The 27731-nt window shown below is 39.2% G+C and overlaps 2 long non-coding RNA genes across 4 annotated transcripts in view; both read right to left on the bottom strand.

Annotated features, from left to right (window-relative positions):
- Positions 1 to 27731, bottom strand: part of LOC149747776 (uncharacterized) — a 234720-nt gene that overhangs the window by 43578 nt on the left and 163411 nt on the right. The gene's annotated exons all lie outside the window — the stretch shown is intronic.
- Positions 725 to 16536, bottom strand: LOC149747777 (uncharacterized). Its single transcript, XR_016395473.1, has 2 exons — positions 7621 to 16536; positions 725 to 6356 (listed from the first exon to the last, which is right to left on the bottom strand). It is a non-coding gene; the product is annotated as an uncharacterized LOC149747777 (long non-coding RNA).

Below are 27731 nucleotides of genomic sequence, written 5' to 3' on the forward strand. Positions count from 1 at the left end.
CTAGACAGAGAAAGACAAATACTGTGTGGTGTTACTTGTATGCAGAATCTAAAATAAAAGTTGAACTCTTCAAAACAGAGAGTAGAATGGTGGTTGCCAGGGGCTGGGTTTGGAGGAAATAGGGAGAGGTTGGTAAAGTGCACAAACTTTTAGTGACAAGATGCAATGTAAGGATCTAGTGTATAACATGGTGACTATAGTTGATAATACTATATTGTATACTTAAAATTTGCTAAGATAAATATATGAGGTGATGGATGTGTTAACTCATTGGTGAGAATCCTTTCACAAGGTATATGTATATTAAATCACTGCATTGTACACTTTAAATATTTTAACATTTTATTTGTCAGTTATACCTCAGTAAAGCTGAATAAAATGAATCAAGAAGGATGTGGAGGGAGGAAGAAATTGCAAAGGGAGTGGAATGTTGTATATTTTGATGACAATGTACGGTATCTTGATTGTGTTAGTGGTTTCACGAGTATATACATCTGTCAAGACTTATCAAATTGCATATTTTAAATAAGAACAGTATATGTATGTTTTACCTCAATCAACTTGTTAATTCAATTTCAAAAATTGAATGTGAAACAGAAAAATTAAAAAGTCAAAGAGTCACAAATTCTGATTCAAAAGAAATGCAATCTTGAGGCAGACCTATAGTATGAGAGAAGAGAAATATGTCAACTAGACAGTTTGGTGATGTCAAAGGGATAAGATGTTATCTCTCTCTCTCTCTCTCTCTCTCTCTCTCCCCTCTCAGCCAGAATTATCATTTCCCATCATCTCAGGTTTCTCATCTCGTAATTTACTCTTCACAGTCAAGGTAGAATAAAGGAGCCAGAAGAGAATCTACCTCAACTTCCTCTCCTTGTCTGTGGGCACTGATTTGCTATCCATTTGCTCCTGCTGTCTATGGCTGTTTCAGTTGCTGACTTTTACGTGGACATTTGACTTCCTATTTTACACAGTTTCTACAACATCCCTTGGTAGATGTTTGCAAGGATTTTGCAAACCCAGTGTCTGCGTCCACTTCTCTTCTCCCTGATTCTGATTCCATTATTACCCTAACTATATTTTCTCCATCCCAGTGTTCACATGTTCTTTGCTTTCTTAGCACCTTCTAATGCTGCAGTCTATGATGCAAGATGACAGGAACTTTCAGGATAGTTAGCACATGGGTCAACAATTCTCAGATTACAAAATAAATTTTAAAACCTGAGTAATTGCTTCAAGCATCTGTTAAAATTTCAAGGTTACATAGGAAAATAAGACTTTATTTCAAACATAAACTTTACAGCTTGAAAATAAAAACAGCTAAGCTATTTCCCAGAACAGGAAAGACTGTTTTTCAAAAGTTGAAAAGCCTACCAAAATTTCAAAGGACAGTGATAATGCACTTCCAGCATCAATGCCCTCAGTCCAAAGAAACAAGATTGCCCACCAGAGCAGTTTATCACTACTTTGCAATTATCAGAACCAACAAATTTCCCTCTTCTTTTATTGCCCCTGCTCTTTTCTATTGTTATTTTATTCTCTTGGGTTTTCTCTGCTATAGTTTCAAATTATCATATATCTCTTCCCAACTTCCTCCATTTTAACTGCTTATGACATAGAATTTACATCTAAATCATCTGTTTTATCTGGAATATAATTTTTTAATCCTGTCTTAGCTTTAAGATTATATATTGCAATTGAATCACAATATTTCCCTTCTAAGTATCTAACAAAATCAGACAGAAAAAAATTAAAGCTAGGAGGAAAATTATTAACAGCCACAAAGCAAGGAAAAAGGTTAGGTTAATGTTATAAACTTCAAAAACCGGCAAATGAGGAAAGACACAAATGATTGTGAAATGAAACAGAGAGGTAGCACAGTTTTCCTTTCACCCCTGCCCAAACCCCCAGAAATTATACTGCCAAGTTGATCAAATCAAACCTGGAAAGAAACCAACCCAGTCACTATCTTTTCCCTTTTCAAACTGAGTAATGGGGGTCGGAGGTCGGGTGGGGACAGAAAGCCTGTTGGGGGAAAAGGGAGTAACACAGGGACTGGCTGTACCAAAAAAAAAAACAACTCCACAGTTATACAGTCCAGGGGTCAAGGTGACATTCCCACAGGAAAGGAGTATGTCCATCAAGCAGATCCTGACAAAGAACTATTAACAAAATCTCAAAATAACGAACAAGGCCTAGATTATCTAACAAAGACTGAAAATATCCAAGCTGGACTCTCTCCTTCTGTTGTCATTCTCTTGGGCTACAGAAAAGAGGGTAGAACACAAGGATACAGCCATCAACGTATAGCTGGGAAAAGCAAATTGATTTTATATAATGTGAAAAAAAAATCAAGAAGTAAACCTCATTTCATCAGAGCAGACAAAATGCCTGAATGGAACCACCTGAACATGAGCAAGATAAAAAGAAATGGCATGGAAATTAAATAAATATGGTAAGGAAGGAAGAAAGCAAAGGAAAGACAAAGGACTAAATAATAAGAAAACATGAAGGACCAGGAGAAAAAGTGCTTTACACTATGGACTAACTTATGTACATGGTCTGGACAAAACATAGATTCAAAGGCCTGATAATAACAACAATGAACCAAAATGGAAAAAGTGACTGAAGACTTAAGGAAACAGAGGCCCCAAACAACAGGATTAAGGAATTAATAAATAATTTAGAAACAATAAGAAACACAGTAGTTATTGCTATCAATCAAATTACTAGCATAGAAGAAAGATAAGCCAATCCTGATGAATAAAGTTAAAGAATAGAAATCGGAACATTTAGAGATGAACTAATAGATAGGTAAGGAAACAAATATGATCCAACATGAGGATAATCGGTGTCCTTGAGGTAGCAAACCCAACAAATAAACAGAAAATGAAGCAAAACATATGATGCAAGAGAATTTCCCTGAAACTAAGGGGGGAAAATAACCTGAATCTGTAGCTTAAAAGGGTCCTTTCTTTTACAGAAAAGTTTGATACAGAATCCTCTACACTGAGCATAGCCCAGTTATATCATTAAAATAAAGGATAAAGAAATAAGCCTTTAAGAGAACAGCCTGAAAAGTAAATCATGTACATTGGGGAAAAAGCAGACAATGAAATAAAGTTCCAATGTGAAAAAGAAGGTGTGATCCAAGCACACAGTACCCAGCCAAGATGCTGTTCGACTACAAGGGTGATGGGTACCTCAAACATGACAGAATTCAGGAGATACAAAGCTCATAAGCACTTCTCAGGGGGGGAAATATTAAAATATGAATCAAAATAAAGAGCATAGAAATAAAAACATCCAGATTTTAAGGCTCTGATAAGCATTAAATCCATTTAAATATTGAGATAAATACTGAACTATATGAACTAAGAGAATTATCATTACAGAAAAAGAATGTAAATGTTCGATTTCCAGACAATGTAAAAATACTAACAAAATTTGGGAAGCAATGGGAGAAAGTCTGAGAATGCTATCAAAGATGACACGTGTAACTTTAAAATTGTTCTAATTATTGGGTTTTTTTATTTCCTTTTCAAAAAATTTTTATTGGAGTATAGCTGATTTACAATGTGTTAGTTTCAGGTGTACAGCAAAGTGAATCAGTTATACGTATACATATATCCACTCTTTTTTAGATTCTTTTCCCATAGAGACCATTACGGAGTACTGAGTAAAGTTCCCTGTGCTATACAGTAGGTCCTTATTAGTATACTGGTGTGTATACGTCAATTCCAATCTCCCAATTTATCCCTCCCCCATGCCGTCCCCCCGGTAACTATAAGTTTGTTTTCTATGTCTGTGACTCTATTTCTGTTTTGTAAATAAGTTTATTTGTACTATTTTTTTAGATTCTACGATATCATATGATATTTGTCTTTCTCTGTCTGACTTACTTCACTCAGTATGACAATCTCTAGGTCCATCCATGTTGCTGCAAATGGCATTATTTCATTCTTTTTAATGGCTGAGTAATATTCTGTTGTATATATGTACCACATCTTCTTTATCCATTCCTCTGTTGACAGACATTTAGGTGGCTTCCATGTCCTGGCCATTGTAAATAGTGCTGCAATGAACATTAGGGTGCATATATCTTTTTTTTTAAATTAATTAATTAATTTATTATTTATGGCTGCGTTGGGTCCTTGTTGCTCCATGCGGGCTTTCTCTAGTTGCAGTGAGTGGGGGTTACTCTTCATCGCAGTGCGCAGGCTTCTCATTGCGGTGGCTTCTCGTTGCGGAGCACAGGCTCTAGGCACACAGGCTTCAGTAGTTGTGGCACACAGGCTCAGTAGTTGTGGCTTGCGGGCTCTAGAGTGAAGGCTCAGTAGTTGTGGTGCACAGGCTTAGTTGCTCCACAGCATGTGGGATCTTCCCAGACCAGGGATCAAACCCGTGTCCCCTGCATTGGCAGGCGGATTCTTAACCACTGTGCCACCAGGGGACCCCTTGCATGTATCTTTTTGAATTATGGTTTTCTCCAGATATATGCCCAGGAGTGGGATTACTGGATCATATGATAGCTCTATTTATAGTTTTAAGGAACCTCCATACAGTTCTCCATAGTGGCTGTATCAATTTACATTCCCACCAATGGTGTAGGAGGGTTCCCTTTCTCCACACCCTCTCCAGAATTTATTATTTGTAGATTTTTTGATGGTGGCCATTCTGACCAGTGTGAGGTGATATCTCATTGTAGTTCTGATTTGCATTTCTCTAATAATTAGTGATGTTGAGCATCTTTTCATGTGTTAATTTCCTTTTTTTCTGAGAGGAGACTTGTAGGAAATAATGTATCTTGTCTATAAAAACATTTATTTGAAGTTCAACAATTCCTTCAGCTTTTCTTCTATTAAATTCAAGTAAACTTACACTTTTTTCATTAAAGTGTCTTCTATAATAAGATTTCATCTTAATAAAAATTTTTAATTGCTCTGTCTATATATATGCATAAAAAGATAGACTCTAAAATGATGTTTATCTAATGTTAATAATGGTTTGGGGGCGTGGTAGCATTTGAGGTTATTTCATCTTCATTTTTATATTTTCTCTATTTCTGAATTCTTTATAATGAGCCCCCTTTTTTTTTTTTACAAAAATAACAGTATTTTTTTAAAGCATAAGAATATACCCAGATGATAAATATTTAACACTGGGAAGTGAAAATATGAATAATTGCTATTTTTGTACATTTTAATATTTTAAATTAAAAAATACATTGACAAACCACTTTCTAGTTTTCTTTTTTATTATTATTTTTAAGTTTGAGGTCTTATTTGATATTTCCCCTACAATTTTATGGTTCTTGATAGAAAAATTGTTGCCCATCCCTGGTTTAGGAGGAAAAAGAAGCAACATCTACAAATTGCTGATTAATAATCAGCCAAGTACACACTGCTTTGCTTATGTTAACAGAAAGAAAAAATGAGCCCTGGAAAGCTGATGTCTGGAAGAGCATTTTATTATAAACTACATTGTAATTGGGCACATAAACAGAAGGAAATTCTTCTAGTGAACAGGTACACTATGTAATAAGCATCTCCCAGATACTGTGACCCAATATAGGTCAATGGAATTCTACACCATAAATCCAGTCCCTTCCCCTAAAAGGAAAATGTTTACAGGCACCAAAAATTTGCCACATCTGTGTAAAGAGATATACCAATCACAGATGAAGTTGAAGCATATGTTTCTAGTTGATATAACTTAAACTGCTCTTTCAAAGCATTGTAAAAAATGGAGGGCGGGGGCGCGGCAGGGAGGATGATACAATTATCCAAGGCGAGTTAAGCTGATCCTCAGAATCTAGTAAAAACTCTCAATTTAAAGAGTTAAAAAAAATACTTGGTAGCAGCCACTGGCTCATGTAAGACTATGCAATTTCCAAAACCGACTCAGTGTTGTATCTCCAGTTTATAGATTCAAATTGTGAATTTACACACACAGTGTGTGTTATAAACTTGGTCAAACTGAAAGCACACATATGTACTTTATATCATCACCCTCTAACCCTCAGTATTTGCTTTTCCATCATCCTGTAATATTGTGTTTGTTGGGGTTTTTAATTTTGTCAGAGCAATTTTAGAAGGCAGAGAGGGGAGGAGTTGGTGGTTTAGTGGTTAGACCAGTCTACAACATTGTCAAAAAAATTGTTTTCGCACAAAGCATGTTTTGGTGCCAAATGGAGCAACCAAGATGTCAGAAGTATTTCACACTGTCGAAGCTTCTCCTCATGAATCTTTGGACCCTACAGCTTGTTTATTACATCCTCAGAGGAGCTCAGGAATGCAGCTCGGAGTCCAGGCAGTCACTGGATTCTTCTCTGGAGGGTGGTACATCACGTTCCTCTGCGTAACAGAGTGTTTTAAGTTTTCTCTTTCACGTACAACCACGGCTATACCACACAGACAGGGGAGACAGAACAGGGGAGACTCTGATGCCAAACAACTACTGAGATTCTGCAGGAAGAAATTTAACTACCACAAAAATGTCCTCACAGAGCCAGGCTGACTCCTGAGGTATTCTCCTTTCATCTTCCTGGGCTCCCAGCTTCCTAAACTGGATTTCTAGCTTGCCTGTCTTTTCATCAGATGACCACTGTACTTCTTGGTCACTTTTTCCAACTCTCCTCTCTCCCCTCCCTGTTTCTCCATCCCTCTGTCTCTCTGTCTCTCCTTCTCTCCTTTCTCTCTCCCTTCACTTCTAGCCATGTAACTGAATCTAATTTTAATGCCCCTTGGCCCCTCATTTTTTCTTTTGTTTTATTTCTTTTTTTTTATTTTAATTTTGTTTTATTTCCATTTGTTGAGCCCCTCATTTTTAAAGTGGGAACTTCTTTGGCTTTTAGTTCCTTTCCATTAATTTCCTTTAAAAAATGCAATAAAAAGGAAGCCCCACACAGAAAATTTAAAAAATTATACACATCTGAACAAATTTCAGACTCATATTAATCTGAGAAAACCAGAAGGAACACTTCCTTTAGCAAATAACCCAAGTAATGAGATAGTTTATAGGGGAACCCAGTAATTTTGTTCTTAAATCCCCTGCATTATACAGGCTCAAATATGAAATATCTTTGTGGAAACCTCCTGCTGTGTTCTGCATAGATACTCATATGGTTGTTTGGAGATAAATAAGAAACAACTCTTTCCCTCTAGATCTGTGATGAAATATCAAATGTCTCTAAGGCTGAGACATCAAAGCAGAACCCAAGCCCAAAGCAGGGGTTGAGCAGTGAGGGGACAGAAGAAGTTTTACGTTTAGAGGTGGGCAAACTTTTTCTATTAAAGGCTGGAGGGTAAATATTTTAGGTTTTGTGGGCCAGTAGGTCTCTGTCATAGCTACTTGATTCTGCCATTGTAGCATAAACATGGCCATAGTACATAGCAAATGAGCACAGCTGAGTCTCAATAAAACTGCTCACGGATTCTGAAATTTGCATCTCATACAATTTCCACGTGTCATGACATATTCTTCTTCATTTGATTTTATCTAACCAATTAACAATTTTAAAATCATTCTTAATTTGGGGGTAATACAAAAACAGGAGGTGGTCTGGATTTGGTCTGTGAGTCACAGTTTGCCAACCCCGGATAAGAGGAAACTGCATACCAGAAAGAAGTCTTCCCTCCCATCTTATGCAGGGATAGTGATTCCTGTTAGCAAAGTGCATTCTTGTACCCTGTCTCTGGCAATCCTCATCGCAATCCAGGAGATACATATTATTATTTTCACATAATGGATGAGTAAGCTGAGGGTCAGAGAAGATGAAAAGAATCACTAATTCATTTAACAAATATTTGAGTCCATAACCAGGTGCTGGGCTTGTGTTAGGCCCCCGGGATATGGCAATGACTAAGGCATAGTTTCTAATTGCTTAGAGACTAGTAGGACGGACCAGTACAATACAAGTAATTACAACACAGTGTATAGGCTAAAGAGACACATACAGAAAGCATTTAATTACATTTGGGGCCCAAGGAAAGCATTCTGGAAGAAATGACATCCAGTTCAGATGAGAAAGGCATAGATAGGCAAAAAGAAGAGGGAAAACTGTACAGGTTATATAAGGAGGGGCATGAGCAGAGATGTGGAGGTGAGACAGCACAGCTCATAAAGAACTGCAAGTTAGTAAATTTGCATCACAGAGCATATGGAGAGTATACGCTGGGGGTGGGTGGGACAAGAGCAGAAGAAACGCTGCTCAGAAAGGATGAGCAGGGACCACTTCATATCATGTTACAGAAGGTGGGCTTTATCCTTGGAGCAACGTAGAGCCAACAAACAGGTGGAAGCAAAGAAGTGATATGGATCAAATTCACTTTTGAGAAAGAACGCCTGGCTACAGAGTGGAAAATGGATTGCAAGAAGCAAGTCAAACCTTCTTATTTCACAGTAGAAAATATTGACTCCCTCATAAATAATCTGACTTGCTCAGCTTCACTGAGCTGGTGAGTCACAAAACCAGTCCACCAATGCCATGGCCAATGCCCTCTGTCTACTCGGTCACACTGACTTTACCACACACTCAGGGGTGGACAGCACATGTCAAAGTCACAAACACAGCCACGTGCTCATTTTGGTGGAGAATGGTATTTAGAAACCAAGATCTAGCCATGGGTTCCATTCATTACTACAGGGATGTCATTGCTTCTAGAGAATTTCAGTTGACAAAGCTAGAAAAATAACCACACCACCACCCTCCCTTTGCATCAAGCTAATATTACATGAACAATGATCTACTGACTTCTGGTTAAGTTGTGAAAATGCCAAATTCTCTGCTAAAGGAGATAAGAAAAAAGGAGGGTTGAAGTGAGACAGTAAAGTTACTGGTGATGCCAGTTAAAATTTGTAAATGGGTAGAACTGTAATGGGTTTAATGATTTATAGCAGAGGGCTTTAGAAAAAAGGGTAAAGCATGTCATCCTATAAAGAGAGATGAGAAGGAGATTCTAGCAGATGATTATAATAATACATAGAAGCTGCAATTCTGTTCTTTTTAAAGCTCAGCACACAACTGTCAAGGAAATAAGTTTTTTATGAAACGCTTAATGATCACTTAATCCAATCTCTATATTTTACAGATTAGGACCCTGAGGCTGTAAAGCTGCACACACATGGGGCTTGGAGCCCTGACTCTCGAGTCAGATATTCCTGCATTTGTGTCCCCTCCCTGCTCATCACTTGCTATATGGCTTCGAGCAGATGACTTAACCTCTCTATTCTGGTAACCTCACCTAAACTTCTTAGGCTTGTTGTATTTAAAGGAAGTAATGCATTTTATGTAATTTCGCTCAGTGCTTGGCACATGGAGCATGCCCTATAAACGATCTTTATAATTATTAATTATAATAACAAGCATTTATAGAGCACTCACTACATTACTACCATTATTGCTATTATTGTTATGTACTCAGGGTTACAAAGGCATAAAAGTAACTCGATTCAAACCAGAATCATCTTTGCTCTAGACCTAAACTCCTACTCAAAACTTCTTTCCACATTATAGTGACCTTCAAACTATGTCCCATAGAGTCTCAAGGTTAGAGGACGTGCTTAAAGGAGAAGTTGGACAGACAGAGCTCTAAACCTTCTATTCTCTTTATTTTATATTTCTTTGGAAGCAAGAGCTCCACTCCTAAAAATAATTTTGAAAACCATTGCAAAGCATTGATTTCCACCATGCTGTCATTAAAAATGAAATCAGTAGCAAGCAAAGGACAGAACTATATACCCTGACCTTAAAGAAATGAAAACAGCTTTTAAGAAATCAAGCAGTGGACTTTGCTTAATAAATTAAGCAAATCTTCTCTCTCCTTTCTTTCCTATCGATATGGTTTTCTCAGGAAGCTCAGTTTAGAGGGGCAGCAGGAGGCCTAACATATAGAATATATTCTCTGCAAAGGTTTCCAACCTCAACCAATACCCACTTCCACCATCCCTTCTCCACTTAAGCTTGGCCATCTTTCTTGCATCAACTGCGTCACTTCCATTCCTTGGGTGCCTACATGTGCTATAGCCAGAGAGGTCAACTGTGGAATATTTCGGGAATTTGTATCTGGAAAAGTTGAAACTCTGGGAGAGGCCAATTGTTAATCTGAAGGTAGAATTTCATGTCCCTTGAAGCCTGTGACTTGTCAGTCTCCAATTTATCTCTCACATGAAGATAATCTTATTATCTAGATCCAAAGACATGGAATATGAGAAGGAGCTGTGAACTTGTTGGTCAACATAAATAAGCAGACGATTTGTGTGAAGGCTCAACTGAACCTTAGTGGCCTAATGATTTTGAAAAGCTCCTTGCAAAGCTGCATTTACCTACAGAGTGGTGTTCAGAAACTACCTTTTGGCTTGTGGTTCATTTATGCTCCTGTCCTTCTCCCCCATCGTAATATTTTGGATCAACTGCTTCTGTGTAATCAATTCTCACACTTAAAGTGTAAAACAAGAAGAGACTAACTCTTTTCCATTGTGAAAATTAATCCTTCACCTTAGAAAAAGATTTATGCTTTTGAGTCACAAAAAAGCCAAAGTTCCCCAGCACTAAAAAGCAGAACCACAAAAACAAAAAAAGAATGAAAACATCGGTGAATCAATTTCCCTTTCCATACAGATCTGAGAGGTGAGATAGTTCTCATTTCTGCCAAGAGGCTTCCATCTCTGACAAGTTGAGTCAGCATGCTGCAAGTTGTGAGAGAGATTTTAGAACGCATGTGGTAGCTGGAAGAAACTGAACTGGGTCAAGCTAACTTTTGCAAGGTGTCTTAAAATTTTAGGAGATGAAGGAAAACTCTTAGCACTGTAACTCAAGTTTGTGGTTCTTGTTAATTGTCTATGGTGGCGGCGGGGGGGGGGCGGGGGGATAGAAGGGTGGCCAGATATCCAAGATGAGATTCACCCATCTTTGCCTTTTTTGAGTTCTGATACTAATGTGATTCATGCATATGGCAGCTGTGGAGAGGTGTTGCTCAGATCTCCCTTTAAGAGAGATTCTTTAGTGAGAACTGTACTTATCTGTCAGTCTGCGGCTTCTGAAGCTTTGGGATCCACTGCAGCTCTCACACCAAGGCTACGGTTTTCCAGAGCACCTCCTAGCCAATGACTGAGTATGGGGTGGGGGGCAGACTAGAGCCAGGTATTCCTGCCCAATGGAGGAATTTCTCTAGTGGGAATTGTTGCTTTGGGGCTCCCCATCAACCTAGCCAAGACCTTCTCAGAGCTGCCCTGCAGTCTAAAGCTCTATCTACCCAGTTCTTCTTCCTTCCTGCTCCCCTTTCATGGATATTGAACTTGCATCATGACCTGAGGCCCTCGCCACTGCCTCTTGCTCTCTCTCCCCTTTCTCTTTTACAAGCATTATCCCCCACAAAAGTCTTACATTTCTAATTCCATCCTGGTGTCTGCTTCCTGGAGGACCTAAACACAGGCAATGGGGAAGGAGCAGAACATTTTTCTTCTTGCCCCATCTCTAAGCTCTCCCCTACATACTGCCTTGTCTTTCTAACCAGGCCACATTTTCCCCCTTTAAGCAGCAGCTGTGGCCTTCAGCAGTGTTTGCCCTTGACAGTCATGTGGTCTTTTGCCATTTACTTTCCCAATGGAAACACCAAGCCTTAGCAGACTGGAAACAGTAAAGTATCTTTAATGAATTGAAAGTAAACATGAAAAGCCAAGGAGGTGCTGAGATGTTAGGGTAAAATCTGGAGACTTGAGGGTGAGAGTGTGTGTGTGTGTGTGTGTGTGTGTTCATTCTCACTTGGAAGATGAGCAGGAGGCGGTAAATATCTTGAACTTAGAAATAACCTTCTCTTAGTTCTAATGAGAGAGAACAAATTAATACAGATGCATTATTTTACCTCTTCAACTCTCTTGCTTATCCGAAAACTATCAGATCACTTGGCAATGTAGAATGGATTCACTTCTATTTTTTGTTTTCTTGTTTGTTTCCCTCTTTATTTTCATAGCTCAGTAAAATACTCAAAAGTTGGCAGGGGGAGGAAAGCCAGGGCAAATAAATATGAATAAGTTGAATACGCCACAAACTGTTCAATCAGTGTTTAATCAAGCAATTGTTACAATTTAGAATGATCATTATCTTATTTTAACTTTTCCAAGTAATCTATCCAACTTCATTTTAATTACTAAAATGAAAAAGGTATAGGAGAGCAAAGTAAAAATCACTTTTTACTTAATAAAAAGTAAATAGCTGGTTGTGACTGAGTTACCTACTTGGAGGTAACGAGAAAGATTAAAAGTCTCTGAAAATTCCTTCCAACAACAGATTCTAAGTTCTGGAAATTAATTTTTAAAAGTTAAAACATACACAAATCCTATTTAGTTGCAACTACTAAGTGTATGGATTCACTTTGGCTTGAAACGTAAAAATGAGTTACCCCTGTCAAATCCTATTTGTCTACCCCATAGAGATTTTATTCTCAGGTAGCCAGAAACAGATTCCATTTCTTTCTCTATCTCTCTCTCTCTCTCTTTCTCTCTCTCTCCTGCCACATTTCCAAAGCCTATAAGGATACTCTAAGTGCAGTAATTTGCTGGGTTAGGGGTTACACTATCAGAACTAACAAATACTTTAGGATTTCTCAACATCTTTGACCTTACCACTCCCTACTCTCCACAAACAATGAGGTGGGAAATCAATATTAAATTATCTAGACTCAGTATTATGACAAATGCACACACCCTGCCTTCCCTGCTTCATTCCATCTGTGTACAGCCTAAAACAGCTGACCAGGACAGTCTTTCATCTCTAATCTCATCAACCCACTTTCCCATGAGAAACGGCCAATGAAGCCCAAAACTAGGTACCAAACTCTTTCTAGACCCAGGCAACTCACCAAATCTGACAATTCAAAAAAAAAATCAGTAAAAGTGGCGGCTATGAGTCACTAAGGACAAACAGCATTCCTGAAAGAAATGAACATCAATAGTGGAAACACATTGGTGCTTGCTTTGAAATTCTATAGGTCCCTATAGACCTGAATGGTATTAAGGCCTGAATTCTCTCCATCTCTAGGATGCCTACTATTTGCTGTTCAATTTTCTATAAATATAACTATCTCCTCTCCTTTTTTTTTTTTTGACTGTAACAAACTAGCATCAGAAATATTTCTAATAGTTAACATGTTCCTTAACACTGTCCTTTCAATTGTTAGGAGCTTAAAGGGGTGACTAACTATAATTTGCTCTCAATGGCTTTCTGTTTGGTAGACCATGACCTACATATTACATCATAACCTGGTACACACTCACACAAAAGATGACAGTGGAAGAGCAACCTAAAGAGAGAAGACATGACAACTAAATGTCATATGGGATCCAGTATGACATATCCTGGAACAAAAAGGACATTAGGTTCCAACTCAGGAAATTCAAATAAAATTTGAAATTCAGCTAACAATAATAATATATCACTATTGATTGGTTCATTAGGGTAAAAAATGTACCATAATAATGCAAGATGCTACAATAGAGGAAATTGGGTGTGGAGTATATAGGAACTCTCTGCACTATCTTTGTAACTATTCTAAAATAAAAAGCTTATTAAGACAACATCAACAACAGAAAAGGCAGTGGCTGACACGCAGCGGATACTGCAGTAATGCCAGGCTCTTCCTTCCTAAGCCCTAGTCCCATCACCACTCGTCGCCCCCACCACTGTAAAATGCTGCTGCTGCTGATTCAGAGTCCCTTTCCAATCATGTAGATGGGGTAAAAAGCAATAAGATGATGAAGATAAAGCGCTTGCGATGTGCACCGAAAGAGCAACTGACTAATGAAAAGTGTGGTTATTAAGCTAAGCCTAGCATCTTATCGTTCTCTAACAGGGGCCCAGAGGGAGGCAATAAAGCTCTGTGACATTTACTCTGAAATTTGAAATATGTCCAAATCACCAGTTGCCAACTAACCTGCCCAAAAATCTGACAGGAAATTCAAACCAGAATGTTTTCCTGTTTTAAGAGAGGTGCTGTTGTGCTTCTTTTCTATCTTCTTTTCCCCATCTTGTTAAGAAGAACTATGCGTTGGTAAGGCAACATTTGAATCAGATGGAAGAAATAAAAGTCGGGATAGGGCTTCCCTGGTGGCGCAGTGGTTGAGAGTCCGCCTGCCGATGCAGGGGACACAGGTTCATGCCCCGGTCCGGGAAGATCCCACATGCCGCGGAGCGGCTGGGCCTGTGGGCCATGGCCACTGAGCCTGCGCATCTCGTCTGGAGCCTGTGCTCCGCAACGGGAGAGGCCACAACAGTGAGAGGCCACAACAGTGAGAGGCCTGCATACCGCAAAAAAAAAAAAAAAAAAAAGTCGGGATAAAATGGCACAAAACCAAACAAATCCCTGGAGCTGAAGAAAATCCTGGCTGTGACAAGAATTCAAGCCTTTCCAATATAAGTCTGAATGAAGCAAACCTCAAAGCCAATGTATGGGTGTGAAACTTCATAAAATGCAAGCGTTCATGAATGCAAGCTGATTAACTTTCCAAAATTGCCTTCAAGCACAGTGTTTCAGATCAGCTGAAGCTCAAGCTGCTGCTGACACAGGGCTTAAAGCAAGAATAATATGGATATTATGAAAACTCTCTCTTTTGTCCAATAGGCCAGTCTTTTTTTCCATTTCTGACATGATCCTTTCTGGCTCCTGTATCCCAATGGAAGTGGGTTCTGATCCTTAAGTAGCCTGAGTCAAGGAAGCAGCCTGTCCAAACTCAGCACTTCTCAAACCTTTTTTTCAGAAGGGAAATTCTTGTATGAAAGAATCATATTTGAAACCCCAATACATAATCAACTAAATTCAGAGCTGTTCTGAATGAGGACACAGAGCCACCTCATTTAGTGACCACATTACTTTATATATTTGAGTGTATAAAAATTTCATCATTTATAGGAACATGTTTAAAAATTATCCCAACATTTTGTATTGTCAACTTTAATAATATAATAGCCAGTTATTTTACCAGCAAAAACCAGTTTATTCAGGAACAGCCAGAGGAACTGCAATTTGGGATATCTGAACTACGGCAGATCATAGGCAAATCCAGAGGACAAGAATAACTAGCTTTTATAGGGAAAAGGGGATTCTTGGAAGTGGCTGTAATAATCAGAGTCCACTGGAAGAAGCTAGGAGTCCAAAGTATAGAGGCTTCTCATTGGTTGGGCTGCTACAATCTCTGATTAACTGGACTGTTGATGGAGAGAAGTTTTCTTCTTCCTGCTGGAGAGTAAAGTACTCCTACATCTCCCTGTAGGAGATGTAGGCATAAGTCTCTTCCTATTTGGAGTAACTGATGACATGCTCTGAGACTGACCATCTGTCCCAGCTCCAATTTTAGCTGTGGTTTCTTTAATTAATTCCACAGTATTTAGTTGATACAAGTATATATATTTTTCATTATAAATTATATTAATTAATATAATAAATTATATTAATTCATTATAAATTATATTAATTTCATTATAAATTATATTAATAGATTCCTTTTTAAATTTATTACTAGAAAAGTGTTCTGTTTCATGAGGAACTGGCATGCTTTATCCAAGCAGATAAGAATTATGTCACTTATTGAAGGAGGCAAGAATCTACAATGGAGAAAAGACAGTCTCTTCAATAAGTGGTGCTGGGAAAACTGGAAAGCTACATGTAGAAGAATAAAATTAGGACATTTTCTCACACCATACACAAAAATAAACTCAAAATGGATTAAAGACCTAAATGCAAGACCAGAAACCATAAAATTCCTAGAAAAAAACATAGGCAGACACACTTTGACATAAATTGTAGCAATATTTTTTCCGATCTGTCTCCTAAGGCAGAGGAAACAAAAGCAAAAATAAACAAATAGGACCTAAATAAACGTAAATGCTTTTGCACAGCAAAGGAAACCATCAACAAAATGAAAAGACAACCTACTGAATGGGAGAAAATATTTGCAAATGATATGACCGATAAGGGGTTAATATCCAAAATACATAAACGACTCATACAACTCAATATCAAAAAAGAAAAAAAAAACAAACAACCCAATTAAAAAATGGGCAGAAGACCTGAATAGACATTTCTCCAAAGAAGACATACAGATGGCCAAAAGGCCCATGAAAAGATGCTCAACATTACTAATCATCAGAGAAATGCAAATCGAAAGGACAATGAGATATCACCTCACACCTATCAGAATGGCTATCATCAAAAAGACCATCAATAACAAGTGTCAGTGAGGATGTGGAGAAAAGGGAACCATTGTACACTGTTGGTGGGAATATAAATTGATACAGCCACTGTGGAAAACAGCATGGGGATTCCTCAAAAAACTAAAAATACAACTACCATATGATTCAGTGATTCCACTCCTGGGTGTATATCTGAAGAAAGTGAAAACACTAATTTGAAAAGATACATGCACCCCAATGTTCATAGCAGCATTATTTAACAATTGCAAAGATATGGAAGCAATCTAAGTTTCCAGCAACAGATGAATGGATAAAGAAGATATTTTTTATATATGTGGAGAGAGAGAGAGAGAGAGAGAGAGAGAGAGAGAGAGAGAGAGAGGAATATTACTCAGGCATAAAAAAGAATGGAATTTTGCCATTTGCAACAACATGGATGGACCTGGAGGGTATTATGCTTAGTGAAAGAAGTCAGACAGAGAAAGCCAAATACTGTATATTATCATTTATATGTGGAATCTACAAATTACAACAAACTAGTGAATATAACAAAAAAGAGGCAGACTCACAGATACAGAGAACAAACTAGTGGTTACTGGGGGGGAGAGGGTGTGCAGGGGCAAAATGGGGTAGGGTATTAAGAGGAACAAGCTACTAGGTATAAAATAAAAAAGGTACTGTATTGTACAGTATAAAGAATGTAGCCAATATTTTATAATAATTATAGAGTATAATCTATAAAATTTTTGAATCACTATGTTATACACCTGAAACTAATATAATATGGTAAATCAACTATACCTCAATTTTTTCAAAGCAGAATTATGCCACACATTAACATCATCCTTTTTGCTCTTGGTACCAGAAATCTTGGGTTAGAATTCATGTTTAATCACAATAATTGGTTTAGCCCTCTTGTTTAACATATTTGTTGCTGATTCCCTTATAAGCATTTGACTTCCTATGTATTTCTTAACAGTTTGTTGTTTTTTATTATTTGAACCACTTGATCAGTTTTGGAAACAAGTAAACAAGATTTGGTGTAAACAAGTAAATCTTTCCAGAGAAATGACACTACCAAGCAAAATGGAACAAATGTCAGGAATTTTCTTTAAAGTAACATTTCACTTGTGTGATGTTAAGAGCTTCCCATCACTGTCCATTTAAGCAGATGTTGCATCACAATTAAATAGAGATTTCTACAACACGGTGATTTACAGAGCACCCACTCTGTAGTGGAGGAACTGAGGCATGACCTTTGTCTGTGCTCCCATCAATGGAAGACCAGTTGGCCATATTATAACCACTTCCTTACTTGCTCAGGTGTATGAAAAGCATGAGTGGTAAACAAATTTCTATCTTATCAAAATTAGAATTAGGTTTTTAAAATAGACTTTAATGCAAATAACTTTTTTTCTGTCAAAGCCTAATTGTTAATTTGATGCCAAGACCAACAAGGCATCTCTTTGTGGCAATCACTGCTATCGTTTTATATTTTGTAAGGCTTTCTACTGGAATGTTACTATACCCTTTCTGGTCATCAAATTAATAAAAGCTATTTTGTAGCATGTTCTGCTTCCACTCGTAGAAGAGTGGTTTCCAATAAAACCTCAGCCCCACAAACATAAGAAGGGCAACAGAGAATGTGTATAAGCATGGCTGACCTACCTGGTATGGACTATTTCACATTATGAAAGGAGTCATAAATATATACTCCCCAGTAGACATGTACTTCCTATCCTCCTTCCTCTAATGCCTAGGCAGAGTTCTATTTTTTTTTTTTTTTTTTTTTTTTTTTGCGGTACGCGGGCCTCTCACTGTTGTGGCCTCTCCCGTTTTGGAGCACAGGCTCCGGACGTGCAGGCTCATCGGCCATGGCTCACAGGCCCAGCCACTCCGCGGCATGTGGGATCTTCCCGGACCGGGGCACGAACCCGTGTCCCCTGCATCGGCAGGTCGACTCTCAACCACTGCGCCACCAGGGAAGCCCCAGAGTTCTATTTTTAAATGTCAAGCAGTGGTTATGATGTCCTCCACCTCAAGGAGGTGCATCTGAGTTCTTATCCTAGGAAGGAGTCAAGAACAGTAAGAGTAATCCTCTGAAACTAAGGGGTGGGAGCAATGTGCTGCTGCTGCAGCAGGGGGTCGGAGGCATCTCTTCACACTGCCCATTTCAGCAGCAATAATGGACCTCCTACCATGGTGGCGGCAACTGCTGCACAATGGCTCTTTCTGGAGTATCTGGTTCCCCAAACTGAGTCTTCTAGTCTCAGAGACATTTCTGGTTCCCACTCTGATAGCAGCACAAGGTGGGAGCACCTTGTAATTGGATTAAGTAAATTCTTTCAGTTCTTAAACAGGAGGAGGGACTTCTGTACTCAAAGACATTTGTGCAATAATGGAAAGGGAGAGTCATTTTTATTTGAATATATAAGGAGATGTGACCTTCTGTATTTCCCTCAAGATGGTAAAACACACATCGAGTGCAAATGTAAAAATATACCCTTATTCCAAAGGGGAATATTTACAAAGTTTATCAATATAATCCTTCATGCTAACCAACAAACAGAGTTTATATGAGATCAACTTAACATTTACTTATTAGTAATGTAAGTGCCAGGTATTATGCTATTTGCCAGGTATATAAAGATAAATAATATATGATCCCTATCCATGAAAAGGTGATGGTACCTGAACCACTATCTGACCACTGGGAATGTTTACCATTGGCATCACTTGAAGAAAATATTTTGCCCAAGGCCTGTCACCATCTTATGAGCCAAAACTCTGAATGACATTGGTTCTGACACAGATTCAACAAGTACTGTCATAATAGCAATATGATGACAACAATGGTAAGGAAAAATGGCACCAACATCATGCAAGAGATAGTTCCTAAGAATAAAACTAGGGGTAGGGAGTGAGGGGAGAGGTGCTGTCCATAGGAGTTCTTCTGGTAACAGGGCTCACACAGAGTAGTCCAGAGGTATCAGGGCCTCACATGAGAAAAGCTGGGTGTTTCCTTGCAGAGGTACCTAAGGAGTCTGAATGCTAGTGCTGCCGTATGGGAACTCAACACAGATGCCCGAGCAGAACCACAGGTTATCACCTGCACCTCTGAGTGAAGGACAAAACCCCCAAGAGTACTAGACTTAAGTCCCAAGCCTCTCCCCAGTATTTCCAGACCAGGTTTCCTGTATGATCTGAAGTGAATAGCTAGGAAGAACGAGAAAGACGCTCCCACAAATAACTGAACTTGTATTTCTCAACCAACTGGTGGGTGGAAGGCTGAGCCAGAGAGGACTTGGAAAAATTGAGAAGACATTTCTTATACTTCCAAGACCAGGGAGCAAAGGCAAGCCAATTACATACATATGTACATTTTCTTTTAGGAAAAGTGCCCAGAACTTTCATCAGACTCTTAAAGGGATCGAAGTGTTAGGAGACAGGGAGGTGTTTTTAGGTTGGGCTTCCTGAGATGAGGATTTGAGACTGAGCAAGTGATTTATTAAGAAAGTGTTTTTTGTTTTTGGCTGCACCACACGGCTTCTGGGATCTTCATTCCCCGACCAGGGATGAACCCAAGCCCTCGGCAGTCAGAGTGCCGAGTCCTAACCACTGGGCAACCAGGGAATTCCCAAGAAAGTGCTTCTTGAGGAGACCAGCCAGAGAGTAGGGGAGGCAGAGGGGAGATGGGAGGAAGTGAAGCAAGGCTGCAGTCTTCAGGCAAAGCCCCCACAGAGGCTGACTTCCTAGTGGCACCAACTGAGGCAGGAGTGCTGGACTTCCATAGCCCCTTACCTGTAGGCCATTGATCAAGGGCCGTGGCGCAGGGCTGTGGAGAATAAATTCCCAGGCACTTTGGGCTGACGGCTCCCTGCATGGGCTCTGGTAGAACTAAAAGCAGATTTCCAAAGAACTTCAAATGCTGTCAATTAGAATCAAAAGCACAAGAAAGGAGTGAGAGGGTGTGCACAAAAATGGTCAAGAAAAAAAAGAGATCTTAGGAGATCTGGGCAGAAGCACCAATATTGTCCACTGCTCCCCCTGAAAGGAGGTATTCTTAAAAAGGCAACTGTAACTGAGTCCCTGAGTGCCAGGGACTTGGTGGGACTTGGTGGCCCCAAGCAGAGCCATGGCAACTCTAAGGAAAGAAGAGATCTAGCAGAGAGCTGGGGCTGAGAAAAGGGAGACTGTGTGTTAACAGGAGAGCTTCCAAAACAAACGTCTGTCAGTCCTGTAGATCTGCAACCCAGACCTTCCAGAAAATGACTCCTTGTTGGACATTTGTTGTCTCTGTTCTAAGAATTGGTTAGCCTTTCCCATCACTCACAGCTTCCATTTCTCCATCTGAGTCCCAGACTCTGGCCATTCTGCTGGGCCTACTCTACCACCCTCCTCCTCTTGCCCACTGCCCCTCTTCCAGTATCTCTTTCTTCTTAAGTCACTTCTTTCTAGGTCAATATCTTTCCCTGATCTCTGTAAAACTTGCTCCTTCACTGCCTTTAGGTTCCTTCTCAAATATGACCTTATCTGATGGCCTTTCCTAAACACCTAATATATAAAACAGAACCACATTACCCCTATACACACACATTCCCGAGGCTCTGTGTTGTTTTCTTTTTCTCCATTTTTCTCCACTTCTTTCCTAGGTCAATATCTTTCTCTTTTATAATGTAGAGAAACAATTATTTTTGTTTCACAGTGAAGCTGTGCCCAGTGGGTCTCATTTTCGTAACCAAATGTACCCATATAAGGGGTGTTCTTAAGCAGAGGCAGCTTTCAGAGAGTCTGCAGTCAGCATTTGATGTGATTTTCCCCTCCCTACCTCTCTCTCTCTCTCTCTCTCTCTCTCTCTCTCTCTCTCTCTCTCACACACACACACACACACACACACACACACATACACACACACGCGCGCACGCGTGCGCAGAAACTGAGGCCCAGAGAGATGACAACTTTCCCAAGGTCATTTAACTAATCAGTGATAGAACCAGGACAAAAACTCAGTCGTAACTCTCTCTTCAGTGTTCAATACCTCCGAACACACTGCCTCCTAAGCATTCAAGCATTTTACATCAACGATAATAAATGTAAAATAGTTTCTTGGAGGAGGCAAATCAAGTTAAGTGTCAAAGGCATTCCATAGATATATGGGGTTTTTTTCTGAATCTAGGGGGCTGAGGCACATGGCATAAATGTGGGGAAACAGAAATTAGCATACAACCCCAAATAAAGGGGCCTTTTCAAATGGTACAGGGCTGAAAGGGACTGTTTAGAGGGAAGATTCACTTGAAAACCTTGCAATGTCAATAGAAATACTTCATTGGTAAATATTTTCTTACTAATTTCACCAAAATCAAGTTAAAAGATGTTTCAATTCGAGAGTCTGATTCACTTTCCTGCCTTCAAACAGTAGTCTTGAAGGCAGGAAAGTAGTCTTATCTCCATTTCCAGAGAAATTAGGTAAGCACCAGAAGCCATAGATTTAGTATTGACGCAAGAGCAATTTAGAATCCAGGTCTTCCACTGCCTCGTTCTCTGGAGGTCACACCTAACAGGGTCCTTTACAGATAACAAAGCACCTTTCACACACCGTAATTTATGTCATCCTCATGGCAACTTTGTGTGACAAGTAAATTACTACCTCATTTTACAGAGATGGAAACTGAAGCTTGGAGAGATTAAGTACTTTGCCTAAAAGCACCCCAAAGTCACAGTTAAAACCAAATCCAAATCCTCAACTCTAAATCCCATGCGTGTTCTTTACCAGTCTGTCCAATTACTCTTAGTACTGGAGGAAGTGGGACTGTTGGGTCACTGGTTTGGATGTTAGAGACAAAAAGAAAACCCCACTAAACCGTAAGTCGCTGCAGGTGGGATCTTACCTTTATATAACGGGAGGTCTTGGCTGGACAGGAGCTGGGTCTTAACTGCTCCAGGGAGGGGGTAATGGTTACTTCATGCCAGAATCTGTTCCAGGGAGAGGGCAGTGACCAAAGTGGAAAAAGTCCCTGCCCCGTAAAACTTACATTCTAGTGGGGTGAGACATAATTGAAACAAATAACAAAATATAAAATATGCAAGGGATGGTAAGTGCTATGGAGAAAAATAAAACAGAACGCAGAGCCTCGGGAATGTGTGTGTATAGGGGTAATGTGGTTCTGTTTTATATATTAGGTGTTCAGGAAAGGCCATCAGATAAGGTCATATTTGAGAAGGAACCTAAAGGCAGTGAAGGAGCAAGTTTTACAGAGATCAGGGAAAAACAATTCCAGATAGAAAAAAACCACAAATATAAAGGCCCCAGGGCACAAGCTTGGTGAACTTGAGGAACAGGAAGAAGGCCAGTATAAGTAGGGCGAGTTTAACAGCCGTGAACTTGCCTTTACAGAGCAAAAAAATGCATTAAGAGAAAAAGAAGTTCATATCTTTGAGACATAAAGAATGATACAAGGTAAAATTGGGTAAGTGTTATAGAGAGGCATAAATCAAGTATTATGGGATTGCAGAGAAAGTAAGGGAGGCTTAGAATCACAGCATCAGAATGTGATTCTCTAGTCCAAGATACTGATGGTTTTTTGAACAATAAATATACTCTTTTCAAATTGTGGATTGCCAATAAGAAAACAAATGGAATCGAAACACTCTGGTTGAAGTGAAGGTAGGAAGGTTTAGCCTTTCTAACTTGGCCTGACTTTTTCTCATCTCCAGGCACTCAGGCACCTTTACGGACCCCTAGGGCTTTAAGAAACAAAGTCGGCCAATGACTGATTTAGTCAAACTAGTTCATTTTACAAAAGAGGGATCTGAGGCCCACAGAGGGAATCTTCTTCTGGTATACAGAGGAATGAAGTGCTCCCCCCGCCCCAGGTCTTCTGTGCTGGCCCCTGCGCCTGATGACCATGGATCCCGCTTCAGCCTCCAGTCTACAAACCCCCACCTCCTTGTGTTGACCCTGGGGTGACCTAGAACTCCACTGCTCTCTGTCTTTCCCTGTATGTGATGCCACACCAGAGCAGCTGCTTCTCTCTGTTCCTATTCAAGGCTGATGCAGTGCTCTGGGGAGCTTCTCTGTGGGGCTGGCCAACTCCACAGCAACAATTCCTCCTGTGGGACCAATGCAGTCGCTGTTTCTGGGGGCAATCTGAGATAATCAGAACAAAATTCATTGCTCAGATTTGCATTTCAAATTAGATTTTTGAGTCCAAAGTAAGACAATAGTCTTGAAAATTGGATGTACTGAGAGAATATACCTCTTGACACACAGAGATAATAATGAAATTGCCCTACACTTATACCCTGAAAATGCCAAGCACTTCATGCCTTCATACCTGATATACTTCTTCACTAAAACCTTTTTTTTTTTTTTGTAAATTCTATTCCTCCTTCCAGGAAGCTAAATTCTCTTCCACTCTGATAGCTTCTCAGACGTCCCCAAATAGAATCAATTGACCCTTACCTGTGTTCCTGTAGCACCTACTCCTACATTTATTATAGCTCTCATTTTACTTCATTGGAAAAACATGTTTAGATATTCTTCTATCCCACTGACTTTGAGCTTCTCTTGTGAATAAGAAATATATCTTATTTGTATTTGATGCCTCCACTGCCACTAACACAATGCTCTTGGTGCCTGATACATTTGTTGATTGACGTTGTAATTTAGCAATGACTGGGCTTATGAGAAATGAGGGTGCTTCTCTACCATGGACTGTTTGAGAAGTTGCCAACTAGTGATAAGCTACCAGCAATTATTTTCTCAGCCAGCTTGATAATTTCTTGAAAAGTAAAATGACTATGTGAATATCCTGTTGTTGGTCATTGTAAGTTTCTGATGGACGGCCCCAGCACTCACTTTTGGTCTTTTCTGTCCAAGCCTTCTGACACATTTTTCTATTTGTTTGTCCACGCTGGATTTGCTCCGAGGCAGACATGTTGCTATGGCCAACACAGCCAGCAATGACGCATTCCCCCTCATGCCTGGTCACAGCCCCTGGTAACTGTCAGCCTTTCAGATATGACTGACAAAAGTAAAAAGCAAAATCTGTGGGAAAAAATATGAAATCAGGTCCCAGCTCTCTCTCTCTCATTATGTAAAGATGATCTCATGTTTTCTGAGTGTTGTGTGGTGAATCTCACATGATCCTGAGACAGAGGGAGCTTTACCAAGAGAGTAGGGATTTTTCTGACATATAGGCCTGGTTAATGGTACCTCTAGCTGGTCAGCACTGAAAGGCAAACTTAAGTTTCATTTCCTGAATTCAAATTGCACATCAAGGTTACAGAGAAAGGCCACTGCCTTTCAACAATGGCAACATAACCAAAGCCACTTCATTTGCAGGAGTTTATAAAAACTAGATTATCCCAGATCTATTTTCTTAAGCCAAGAACAAAACAACCTCAGTAAAAGAAAAGTCAGCTCTCACGTGCCTCTTGATCTCTGCTTTGTCATCCAAAAGTTTTCAAATTTGGGGCTGAAACACAACTCCTCTGCCCCAGCAACAGGTAGCCTGCCCAATCATTTCCAGTCCTAACTTTACAGTTAACAATTCAAAACACAATATTCTTGCTTTCATTTATAAGCATTTATTTAATCACATGGGATTTGCCATGTTTACTGTCAAACAATTGATCTTTTCTTCCTAGATCCCTCCAGGATTTCCATCTAGCTGATGTGGCTTTCATGTTTCTAACAGAAACAGTAAACAAAAACACAAGACAGAAATGTTTGTATTTTGCTGAAATGTGGAGTAATCAGGGTTATCACTAAAAAGCACTTGAGACATGACCACGGAGAAAAGAGAGTCTGAGAAACTGTCTGGGAAGACAAATGACATGAAGTGTGTTTATTTGAATTTCTAAAACTTCCCTTTCTCTTGCTTTATTTACATTTCATTAATATGAAGTTATCCAACCTGAGTAACATTTTGTCTTGCATAGTTTACTGGTTTGACTTTTGCAAGCAGCCAGACAGCAAGAATGATCCTAAACAAGCTCTTGGTTGGTGTGAGACTCCATATCTACTGAATTAGAGAACTTTAAATAAAAATTTCCCTCTAAATGTAATATTTCAAAAACACCAGACTCCATTTCCCCTAGGGAAGCAGATAATGTGAGAAGCAGATCAGGTTTGCTACCTATAAACTACGAAGGTGGAGGACAGCTTTCAAGGGCAGGAACTGAACTATCAGGTTTTAATTCCTAACCTGGACCAAGTTCAATGGGCATGAGTCTTGCTTCTTTCCAATTTGTGTTAACTAAGTTCTAATTAAGCAGTGTTAATTTTAATGAAGTCAGAAACCAAGTTTTTGGCTTGGTTTCTGGCTTCCTCCACCTAGACTTTCAATATTGCAGAGCTCTTTCTTAATTAAGGTGAAGAATTCCCTTTGGTTTCCGCAGCCAACATTTTCCATTTGTTCCACTTAGGATGCCAGTTGGCTTCCACCCCCTGCAACCATGTGCCTCTGGTACAGCTGGACAGTATATTAACCTCTTTGGGATTAAAAAGGTGCTATATCCTTGAGAAATATTCCTAATAATCTGAATTCTTCTTTATTCTCACCAGCAATCAATCTTTTCTAAGAAAGAACAAGCAAATGAGCAGTGGAGGCAGACAACAATCAGATTTCAGCAGCAACCTTTCCAGAGGGGTCTTCCCCATCCCTAAGTCCTGAGCCTGAATTCTCCAAAGACTAATATGAGCAGGCTTTAGCCAAGTTCTGGCTTCTATTCTGGTGTCCAGCGGCAACTTGAAGATAGAGGAGGGAGGGGTCCTGGGCTGTCCTTATGGCTGCCTAAGTTATGTGAAGGCACAAAGGGAACAGCATCCCTTGGAGATGAGCAAGGCACGAGGCTGAAATCAGAAGACTCAGCCCTAGTTCCTGCCACCCACTGACTAATTATGAGACTTTCAAAGCACTTCACTTCTCTGAGCCTTGGTTTTCTCATCTGTTAATATAGAGAACACGACTACACCAGTGCTTTACAAACTATCTATGGCAAAGGAGCAAGATTTTTCCTTCCTTCACCCCATCACCCCATCCCCTGATTTGTTGGGGATCTTTCGTGAAATACAACAAAAATGAAAACCATAGTAATAATACTGTATTGTACATTTGAAAGTTACTAAGACAACAGATCTTTAAAATTCTCATCACATACACGCAAAAAAATTGTGAGAAAAAAAACAGTGGTTACCAGTGGGGAGAGGAAAAGGGGAGGAGCAAGATAGGGGCACAGGATTAAGAAATATAAACTACTAAGTATAAAATAAATAAACAACAAGGATATATCGTACAGCACATGGATATAGGGCCATTATTTTGTAATAACTTTAAATGGAGTATAATCTATAAAATACTGAATCACTGTGTTGTATACCTGAAACTAATATAATATTGTAAATCAACTATACTTCAACTAAAAATAAAATTTTAATTGCAACTATGCATGGTGATGGATGTTAACCAGACTTATTGTAGTGATCATTTCACTACATATATCAAATCATTATGCTGTATGCTTGAAACTAACATTATGTTATATGTCAATTATATCTCAGTTTTAAAAACACACACATTAGAAAATTTTTGAAAGAAAAACCTTGATATGATATATTTGAAGTTGCTATTATATTTCAGATGGTACATTATGTAATTACTGCTCTAACTTTGTTTTTAGCAAACTAAGTCTCATCCAATACTAAACATGCAGTAGGCCCTTAATAAATCTTTGAATTAATCAGTGAAAAGAAAAAAAAAGAATTACCAGATAAATGATAATGTTTGGATGTTGTAGCAATGCCAGACTGCTATCAAAATTTCTAAATGCTTACCCTCACTTGCTGTATTTAACTCCCCATGAGCAGGTAACAGTGTATGGACCAGTGGCTGTGCAGAGACCACACTCAATATCTTATATCCCTCCCTTGCACCTCCACTCAGGTTGCCCAAGTGTTCAAATGCTGGGCTTGGTGGCCAGATCAAAATTATGCTTCTGGAGCAACAAAGACCAAAATAACCACTTGAGCATATAACAGTAGTTCTGTCTCTATATCTGCCTCACCTTGTCAATCTCCCAGAACAATAATCTGGAACACTGGCTCCACCACCTAGTATCAGGTGGCCCAGAGCAAGTTACTTAACCTCTCTGTGCCTCACTTTTCTCATCTCTAAAATGAGAATAATAAGATCTTCTTCATGGGGGTGTTTTTGGTAAATGTTTACTTTGATATAATTTCAAACCTACATACAAGTTGCTGAAATAGTACATAGAAATCCTATTACTCTTCATTCAGATGACCCCTTTGTAATATTTTTCCCCATTTGCTTTACCATTCTCTTTATCTTTCTTTCTCTTTCTATTATTCTTCTTTCTGAAGTGTTTAAGAGTAACTTTCAGCCACCATGCCCATTGGATTGTTTTGAGGATTAAAGGAATTAGTATGTGTGAAATACTCAAAATAATGCCTGGTACACATAATAAGCTCTCATAAAATATTACCTCTTATGCTTGGTTTCCAAAGACCTTTCCAGACGTTCAA

The sequence above is a fragment of the Delphinapterus leucas genome, chromosome 13, assembly GCF_059928025.1.
Source record: "Delphinapterus leucas isolate spDelLeu-1000000601 "Yukka" chromosome 13, BTC_Dleu_Yukka2, whole genome shotgun sequence".
Lineage (NCBI taxonomy): Eukaryota > Metazoa > Chordata > Mammalia > Artiodactyla > Monodontidae > Delphinapterus > Delphinapterus leucas.